We start from the raw sequence: 10124 nt of genomic DNA on the forward strand, positions 1-10124 counted from the left end.
CCTCTACAATAATGAATCCTGGGTGGTGAACCCCCAAAATCATATTTTTGGCCACATCCAAGATTGTTTGAAAATTCATAACGAACCCGACCTAACGAAGCAGTTCAATTGTCTCTAATGAGAAGCTCCGATCTCTCTCTTGTCCTGATACATTGTAACGAATGCTGAGTGCAGGTTACATGTATCAAGTCTAGACCAATACAAATGTGACAGACCCACAGCTGTGCAGAGTATTTCAGCCGCGGTAGAGGTTTTTTATCCTATATTTCTCCTTTGTCGTCGATGAGACGTAGACGACCTGCGCTTCCCCTATTGTTATTGTCACGACGTGTTCAGCTCTGCGCAGTTCAGAACAGACACAGATATTTGTGCTTCACCTGCCGCAGCAGCCGGAGAGCCACGGGCAGAACGTCGCGTCTTCCTCTCTTATCTCCACCTAACAGAACGCGGGCCGCGGCTCCCTCGAGAGCGCCTGGTCACCATCCTTTGAAGCGCGCCACCTCTGACGCTGCGCGGATTTACATTTTATCAGACAATATTAACCCTTTCCCTCTGCCTTTATTTAAAACAATCACTTCGTGTTTTGTCAATCTGATGAGATCCTATACAAGGAATCGGAGCGCCCCCTATATACCGTACAAGGTGTAACCCGGTACTGTCACTTTAAGGAGAAGCCCCTCCCCCTGCTCAATTAGTTTCTTAATTAAGCCCGTGAAATAGATTAAATCCCTGAGTTACTTCTCTTGTCGTGTTAGTAATTCTACTTGGTGATATCATTACGTAGGAAAGCTGGGTGACCACTGCCATTACGACTTAATTAAAGGGATTTTCCATACCGTAAACATCTAATGGGTGGGGGGTTAATACCCAGCCCCCGCATGGATCAGTGGTGTACCAGGAGGCAGATGTCTATGTTTAGGGGACAGGGGCGCGGTACTGCAGCCAAACTCCCATTGCTAGATGAACTGTAGTAGCGCTATAGATTTATGGCAAAAGGGACCACTAAGGGGCGCTATTACTGTGTGGGGTGCACCTGTTTGAAATCACAGGTTTAGGGTTTGGTCTGCAAAATCTATCCAGGTGAGTTGTGTCCGGGAGAACTTGTCATGGTGGTCCGGGGCGGACAGAGAAGAAAAGGAAAAGTGAAGAAGAAAAACTCCAAAAGATGTTGCAGGTAAGTGGCTGGTTTACCTGTGATGTAATTATAAATGTGCCATGCGGTGCGCCTGTGTAGTACCGCTATCTACCAATATATGGTCACTGTATGGTGGATTGTAGGTCTCTGCGCAGTGTATGTAATCCAGTATCGTTTAGACAATACGCAAGGTAAGTTGTTCTGGCGTAGAGATATTATTTATTAACAGTATGGCGGTGTAATTCAGCTACGGTGGGGTAAGTGTGGCGGTAATACTTAAGTGGTCATGATGTGGCGGTACTATTTGCAACAATGTGGCGGTAATATGTCGTCATGATGTGGCGGTATTACTTGTTAATAGTGATGAGTGAATAGTATTCGATCGAATACCTCGCCGGCATAGGAATGCGTGTAATTGGCCGAACACCAAGGGGTTAAACGCATTGAATATTCAACGCATTTAACCCCTTGGTATTTGGCCGATTACACGCATTCCTATGCCGGTGAGGTGTTTGATCGAATACTACTCGCTCGTCTCTACATATTATACTAAAATGGAGACTGAAACCTTGCTTCAGACTTTTCTCATATAAGAATACTAGCCTCTGCCCACGACTTCGTCTGCGAGTTGTTGCATGCAGGGTTCCTCTGTCCGCTTGAGAAGTCGGACATCTTCACTTGCGGACAGGAAAGGACGGGCACGGAGTGCAAAAGAACGCACTCGATGCCCATTCAAGTGAATGACAGGTGTCGCGGACACAGCTAGTGTCCACTGCTAGTGTCCGTGACAGATTTTGAGCGGACACTACATGTCGGACACCGACGGTAGTGTGAATGCTCCCTTAGCTGAGTGTCTACACAGAGAGATAACAGCCCTGGCTTAGATAAGACTGCTGCAAAAGCAGTGTAATATAGTACATGAACATAAATTCATAACAGTCACCAAGCCATGTCATTTAGGTTACAATTTATCTATGTGCTGCGTTTCATTCAAATCCGTTCAGCCGTTTTTGCGTGATTGAGTAACATGGGATAGGAAAAGGACATATATAAGGGACTGAGAACCACTGTAACAGGTGGTATTTGGTAATGGTATGGTGGTGTTATTCAACTGTTAGAATTGGTAAAGTTTGGTCATGGTGTATCAGCATTATTTGGTAACAAAGTTGGTATTATTTTGACACCATGTGGTGGTAATATGTGACCATGATGTGGTAGCATTACTTGTTACCAGTATGGTGGTGTTATAGTGACACTGTGGTGGTAATGTGTGGTCATAGTATGGCGGTATTATATTTATTCGGTATTATTTAGTCAGTGCAGTTTTGGCAGCGCAAGGGGCATCTACACAATATAAAGCGGTTGGTTTGATTGGTGTCAGATGGCGGTGGCTGTAATGGCGAACCTATTGGCGTCCATGGTTCCTCCATTCCTGCCAGATTTACCTTTCAAGTAAAATTGCTCTATAACGATGATACTACGGTCACCCAGCTTTCCCAGGACCAGATACATCCACAGTAGCAGATGTTTTGGACGGCACTTCTTCCGAGGTCATGCGGGTGAGTCAACAGACGCCGCACAATTTGGAGGCCTAGATCATTTGTAATCTAAAAATAATGGCGCGGTGGTCGGTGTGGCGGCGGCCGGAGGGTAGGCAGCTAATGAACGTGACAGGCTGGAAGCCTCCGCTTCTCTCTTGTCGGCTTTTGATCAGTGAAATAATGGCTCGTTTACTGCGCCCGAGCACTTCCAGCTTCTCCTTGTCTTCTGCTGTGACAATCTGTTCTCTCTCGCCGCTTCTTCTTTTCCAAACTAACCAACTGTGTCACGGGTCTAATGTGCCCTCCGCGCTGCAATATTGATTCCTGTGTATTCGCACATAGGCGCCGCTCGGGCCAGCAGATGCCGTCATAGCCGTTGTGGGCGCACATCATTCTTGCTCATGGATCTGGGGTTGAGCCAGGATAGAATATCTGTATCCTCGCCCGGTGGGGGGGGGGGGGCAGCCGCTCGACCCCCGGGGAATACGGAACATTTTCGAGGCAAATCTGGCGGTAAAACGGTTAAAAAATAAAAAACCGGCGCTGCTTCCAAAAAAAAAGGACCCAGGCCGTTGTGTGGGTGCCCGAGGAAGGTTCGTGCGTACTGTGTGTAAGTTTTCAGGTTGATCGCCACATGGGAAGAGGATGATGTCATCTGAGGGGGTGCAGACTTTCGCACTGGAGTAGACGTCCATAGTCACAGCTGCCATAAATTTTAGGCGGGTTCTCGTAGGTTTCCGTGTCTAGCTCTGACATTTGAGATTCCCATTTTATTCCCACAATTCCAATTCTAAGCCCAACCCCCCCTTACCTGACAGAACCCCCCCCCCAAAAAAATTTCAAAACTCCGCCCCATTTATGGGATCACCCTCTAGTATCCAAAACATCACCCCATTTAGAGTGGGAACGCCCCCTTACTGGACAGAAATACCCCCCAAATTTACAAGACTCCGCCCCATATAGAGCAGGTGTGTTCTCTTACCTGATAAGTGCCCCTGCTTTACAAAACTCCACCCATTTAGTGGGAACACCGCCAAATTTACACCCCCACCCATTTATAATGGGAATGCCCCCTCACCCATAATGACAAAACTCCACCCAATGTGAAGAGAGAGCGCCCCCTATCAGTCAAACACCCCCAAATATAAAAGACACCGCCCCCACTGATCCCCCACCGCCTGCCCTAGGGGGTCCTATGAGTGATATTTGCACCTCCGCTGAATTACAAGGCTATTGCATTGAGATGAGGGGCGACATTTTGGAGGACTCGCAGGACGGAGATCGGATGAGTTTGTCCTCCTTGAGGTGGATGATGAGCGTCTTAATGAACGGGATCTGCAAATGCTCAGGCTCCTTGCTATTACATGAATAAGACATGCGGTTGCCTAGTAACAGGTTTTATGGGGTGCGGAGGTCACTGTAACACCAGGATCGGGGTCAGCGTCGTCCTACAGAACAAGACAGCGGGGAGGTAAATCACGGCGGCCATGTATAACGGAGGGGGCTGTGCATGGACAAGTCTACGGGAGCGACGCACACAACTTACCGTACACTAAATGGACGTTGACACCTTTTCGGTTGGATGGCAGGATATCCATTCTGTATCCTGCTCCTGAGGAACGAAAGCCGCGCTGTGACCCTTGTTGGCTAAAGCCCTTTGGGACATGACGTGGCCCCTTTTTGTGACGTGGACCCAACATGCCATTTTTGTGATGCGATCACATGAACCCCCAAGTCACATTATATGATCATGAACCTGGCAGACACAGAGCGTTGCGTCGGGCCCAGCAGATTATCCTGCTATGACTTAACCCTTAGGAGGGGCGACCACTATCCATCACAAAAATGAGAACCCATAAGATCCCCAGAGCGCCCCATGTGTCCAGGTGTGTACTCACCGCTCCATTCACTTCTATGGGCCCACCACGTCTGCGCACCATTTTTGGAGCACTGATGGGCCCCTTCTTCTGCTCCGTGCCCCCGTAGTCGACCCCCAATAATCAGGCACTTTATCCTGTGGCTAGAGGACAGGAATATACAGTGAGCAGACATCTTTAAAGTGGTTTACCAGGTTTTGAAGCCATCGCCATTGATGGAATAGGGGATAGGTTCATGATCGTGGGGTCTGACCGCTGAGACCCCCAGTGATGCTTAAAACAGGGGTCCGTCACCCCCATCCTGATGGAGAGACAGGCTGAGCTCTGTACTTGGCGCTCCATCAGGAAGGGTGAAGCAGACCCCTTCTTATTAATAGGGGATAACCCTAAAACTTGGTGCAGCCCCTTTAAATAGGTTCCCAGTATCCTGGGGGGGGGGGGGGTTAGGATGTAAAGGGGGTATGCAGTTGTGTTATATGGGGTAGGAGAGGGTGGTATACAGTAAGAGACAGGAGGGTATATAGAGGTCTAGCAGAAGGTATAAATGTCCGGCAGGGGGTATATAGACGTCTAGTCGGATCTTGGGTAGGTAGCTGATGTCCGGCAGGGGGTATATAGATGTCTAGTGGGACCTTGGGTAGCTGATGTCCGGCAGGGGGTATATAGATGTCTAGTGGGACCTTGGGTAGGTAGATGATGTCCGGCAGGGGGTATATAGATGTCTAGTGGGACCTTGGGGGTAGCTGATGTCCGGCAGGGGGTATATAGACGTCTAGTGGGACCTTGGGTAGGTAGATGATGTCCGGCAGGGGGTATATAGATGTCTAGTGGGACCTTGGGGGTAGCTGATGTCCAGCAGGGGGTATATAGACGTCTAGTGGGACCTTGGGTAGCTGATGTCTAGCAGGGGGTATATAGACGTCTAGTGGGACCTTGGGTAGCTGATGTCTAGCAGGGGGTATATATACGTCTAGTGGGACCTTGGGTAGGTAGCTGATGTCCAGCAGGGGGTATATATACGTCTAGTGGGACCTTGGGGGTAGCTGATGTCTAGCAGGGGGTATATATACGTCTAGTGGGACCTTGGGTAGGTAGCTGATGTCCAGCAGGGGGTATATGGACGTCTAGTGAGACCTTGGGTAGGTATCTGATGTCCGGCAGGGGGTATATAGACGTCTAGTGGGACCTTGGGGGTAGCTGATGTCCGGCAGGGGGTATATAGACGTCTAGTGGGACCTTGGGTAGGTAGCTGATGTCCAGCAGGGGGTATATAGACGTCTAGTGGGACCTTGGGTAGGTAGCTGATGTCCGGCAGGGGGTATATAGACGTCTAGTGGGACCTTGGGTAGGTAGCTGATGTCCGGCAGGGGGTATATAGACGTCTAGTGGGACCTTGGGTAGCTGATGTCCGGCAGGGGGTATATAGACGTCTAGTGGGACCTTGGGTAGCTGATGTCCGGCAGGGGGTATATAGACGTCTAGTGGGACCTTGGGTAGGTAGCTGATGTCCAGCAGGGGTTTGGGGTCCCCTTTAATAGTGAGGGCTGATTTCCATCGCTATAGCCTCTCACGCCCTTCATGTCCGTCATTCTCCCGTATTTCCCTCTATTAATAATTCTCCTGAATGACGCCCGTCCCTGTCCCGCGGGTGGCGGGGTGCCCCATTTATAAATAACGCCGATGACTGGAGCAGATGGGCCTCGCGTGATTGACAGGAACAGGACGGAAGTGTAATGACAAGACTGGGAGCAACGTGAAAGGACGCGATGATGCTGTAGGAAGCCTCACAGATTGTGAGCCTACAAGCCGGGCCCTCCTTGTGTTCCCGCAATGTGTTCTGCCATCCCCTGCCGCACGGCGCCGAGTCTTATGTAAGACGAGCGGTATTATTAATTGAGAATGTAGGCAGATAACAGGGAAGCCGGGCTGAAAGCCGAGGAGAGAGAGAGGAAGAAAGACCACCCGGCCAGTGTGTGGGGGGAACGCGGCGTGCGCTGCGCTGTCGACGAACCTTACACGGATTCATTCACCGGCTCATTCAGTCCTTGGAAGCAGATTCCTAAAATTAGCAATAACTTACAATGGACGTGAGAAAAAAAAAATCCTCTCCTTCAAGGACTAAATGTAACGGCAATGAAGGGTATAATTTTCCTTCAATGATCCTGCTGGGAAATGAAGTGATCACAGGAACTGGCTGCAGACTATGTCAGACTGCGGCGCGGGGCGAACAACAAGTACCAGAGATCCCACTTATACCGCCACGCTGTGTACAGCTGACCGTGCCCAAGGTTTACAAAGCCTATCATGGAGGACCTTTTACCTCTGACTTTAAAGGAGTTGTTTAACCCCAAAATCACACAGGATAGGTCATTAGTATGTGATCTGTAGGGGTCTCACAACTGGATCCGCCCTGATCAGCGGTAGCAGCAGCAATCAGGGTGCTGGAAGTGTCGGCGGTAGCAATGGTGCTGTGCTTCTCCAAAACCATGACTATACAATATATGGGGCCGCTGTGCCCCTTCTACCACTTAAATAGGGGTTTTGGTGCGGCACCCCGTCGACTGCCCAGATGCTGCCAGTAAAGCTGAAATGTGCAGGGTCCACATGTCAGACCCCCACAGATCAAATACTGAAGATGTATAAAAAATAATTTTGGGACCAGACATCACCTTTAACTCTTCGCATCCTTTAATAGCCCCCACTCCACAGATTCTGGCACAGTTGGAATTTTTTCTCTAGCCCCCACCATTTCCCATCTGTTAGTCTCAACACCCAACATGCTGAAGAGACTCTCTACTGTCTGGTGGGCGGTGCTAGACTACCTGCTCCAGTTAGGACCGCCCCCTGGCAGTAGAGAGCATGATTAGAATACTAGGCGCTGAAAGTAACAGCACAGATTGCTCAGGAATGGTGGGGGCTAGAGAAAAAATTCCAACTATGCCAGAATTCGGTGGCGGGGCACCAGCGGAAGGATACAAAAAGATGGAGGTGAAAGATCTCCTTTAAGACCTCCTAATATGGCTGCCATTTCAGCTTTCCACAGCTCCTGGATGGTAATAGGTCTTGTTTTGCAGATACAGAGACCCCCACGACTGTATAACTGCATATAGACTATCCATGTTTGCACACTTATACAGGGGAGGCCGTCCATCACTGATAGGACCGCCCACTGGACTCCTAAGCATAGAAAGTCTACGGATTTACATGAATACATAACAAGCTCTGCAGAATTATTCCTGAAAAGCTCCCGCTGCTCTAGAACATGGCGCCTGCACATGTAACAGGTGACAAGTTCCCTTTAAGTACCTAAATGTAACGGTGGGAGGGACCACAAGGAGAGATGGGGGAGGAGCCATACGTGGGGTTAAGATGGATGTCAGCAACCTTTGTGGTGAAACTACAACTCCACTAAGCTGCATTCACTTCTATGGGAGAGCGGGGTGTGCATGCTGGGAGTTGTATGACCTATAGGGTCAGTGGGTACCCGTATATATAGGAATCAGTGCCCACAGTAAGACTACACACATACAAGGGTGGGTGATGGGCAACATAGCACCGAAGTGCCTACATTGAGCACCTAGATGGCTGAGGACTTGCCACAGGGGGCGCTACCGCTTTCTAAAATGGATGGAACACTGGGTACCAGATGGTGAATGCAATGAGCACCTATAGGGCTTAGGTACAAGTCAGCCTTGGGGCCCTGAAGGGGAATAAAAAAGTACCCACAGTCCGAAATATCGACACCTACTGTTGGCGGTGCCCATATAGGGGGCTGAATGCCATCACTGCACATTGCCTGTATGGAGGTAGGACAGTATGGAAATGGCCGTATAACCTGGTCAGTAGGAATCAGTGCCCAAATCAGGTGGATGGCATTACAGAGCATCAACTAATGCCCCCACAGAGGGCATCATCAATGTATACAGGTAAATCTGGGGTATCAGGTGCCCACCATAAAGATTTTGCTAGTTCTCAATGATATGGATAAAGGAGATCACTGAATGCCCACAGAGGGCATCATCAAAGTGCCCATATATAGGTGAGCCAATGCCACAGGTGCCCATATTAAAGGTTAAGAGTTTGGGTGAATGCCAGCATAGCAGATCAGCGAGGGCCCACAGAGGGCATCGTCAAAGTGGCCGCATAGATGAAACCGCTTCTGCCAGCCGTGCCCATAGGGGGTTCAGGCGATGAAGCAGCGCCCCAGATGGCATCAAACTGCCCGCATAGAAGTAAATCAGAACAACACATGAAAGGGTTCAGGTGAATGCCCACAGAGCGAGGGCATCATCAAAGTGGCCGCAGACAGGACCATTGACGTAAAACCTTTTCTGTTAGCCGTGCCCATGGGGGGTTCAGGTGATGGACGAAGGTCCACAGAGGGAACCATCAAAGTTCCTACAGGAGGTTGAATGTGCCTAGATGATGATGGAGGGTCGGCTTACATAAAGGCTTCTGCCACGCGCCCGCCGTCAGGGGTCAGGGGAGGTGGCCCAGATTTATGTGGCAGACTGGCCCACAGGTGGCGGAGGGGACAGGGCACCTTCACGGGCTGAACTTGATGGACCTCACAATGTCACGATGATGCAAACATGATGTACAGGCAATAGAGAACCACAGGGACCGAGGAAGAGACAGCTGGGCAGAGCAAGAGACAGCTGGACAGAGCAAGAGACGGCTGGACAGAGCAAGAGACGGGAGCGAGAGGAGACAGATGGATCAGGCAGGTGACGGAGACAGGCTGGAGAAAAGTGCAAGGAGATGCAGAGGAGGAGAGACAGATGGGAGGAAGCAGGAAGAATGGGTGAGACAGACAGCCCGGCAATAAGACAGCCGTTTGCATCCAGAATGAGACCCAATCCACTGAGACAGGACATTTGTGCAATGATTTGTGCAACTGAGAGGCTGAACACTATGGCAGAGCTCAGGGGGAGGAGATGAAAGCCACAGGAGAGAGGACAGACAGACCTGCAACATGAGAGACACCCCAGACAGCTCTGTGCAGCCAGAGAGGTGGACACGAGACAGCTGGTACCAACGATGCGCTCTCCTCTGTCTCCATGGTAACCTCTAGGCATCTTGCAAGGAGACAGCAAACGAGAGATGGGGGGGGGGGGTGCGGGGGGCGTAGAAGATGTAAAGAGACTCTGAAAGTACGAGCTAGAAAGAGAGAGACGTAGAGTGAGTGGCCACACGAAAAGAGACAGACCGAGTGAAAATGAGAGAGCGGGGCAGATAGAGCGAGACGCGTCCTCTCCTCAGTACACAATGTCCCCGTCTTGTCAGAGCCTGCAATAACTTGTACCATTAACGCAGCTCTGCAGAGCATCTCGCCATTAACCCGTTCTGCGCAGGCGGGCTTAACTATCTCTCCATTACCCTCTCGTTTCCCAAGGGCCTCCAATCCATCTCCGGGATTAACCCATCAAGCTAAGGAACTCTACCCTCAACTCGCCCCTGCAGAGCGTCACTCCGATTGCCCCCCCAGTTCCCAAGGCACTGCAGAATATTGCATCTTGCATGCAACAGTGGACAAGGAAGGGTAAAGAGCAAGAGAAGAGAAAGGTGGAG

Source organism: Leptodactylus fuscus, chromosome 10 (genome assembly GCF_031893055.1).
Source record: "Leptodactylus fuscus isolate aLepFus1 chromosome 10, aLepFus1.hap2, whole genome shotgun sequence".
NCBI lineage: Eukaryota > Metazoa > Chordata > Amphibia > Anura > Leptodactylidae > Leptodactylus > Leptodactylus fuscus.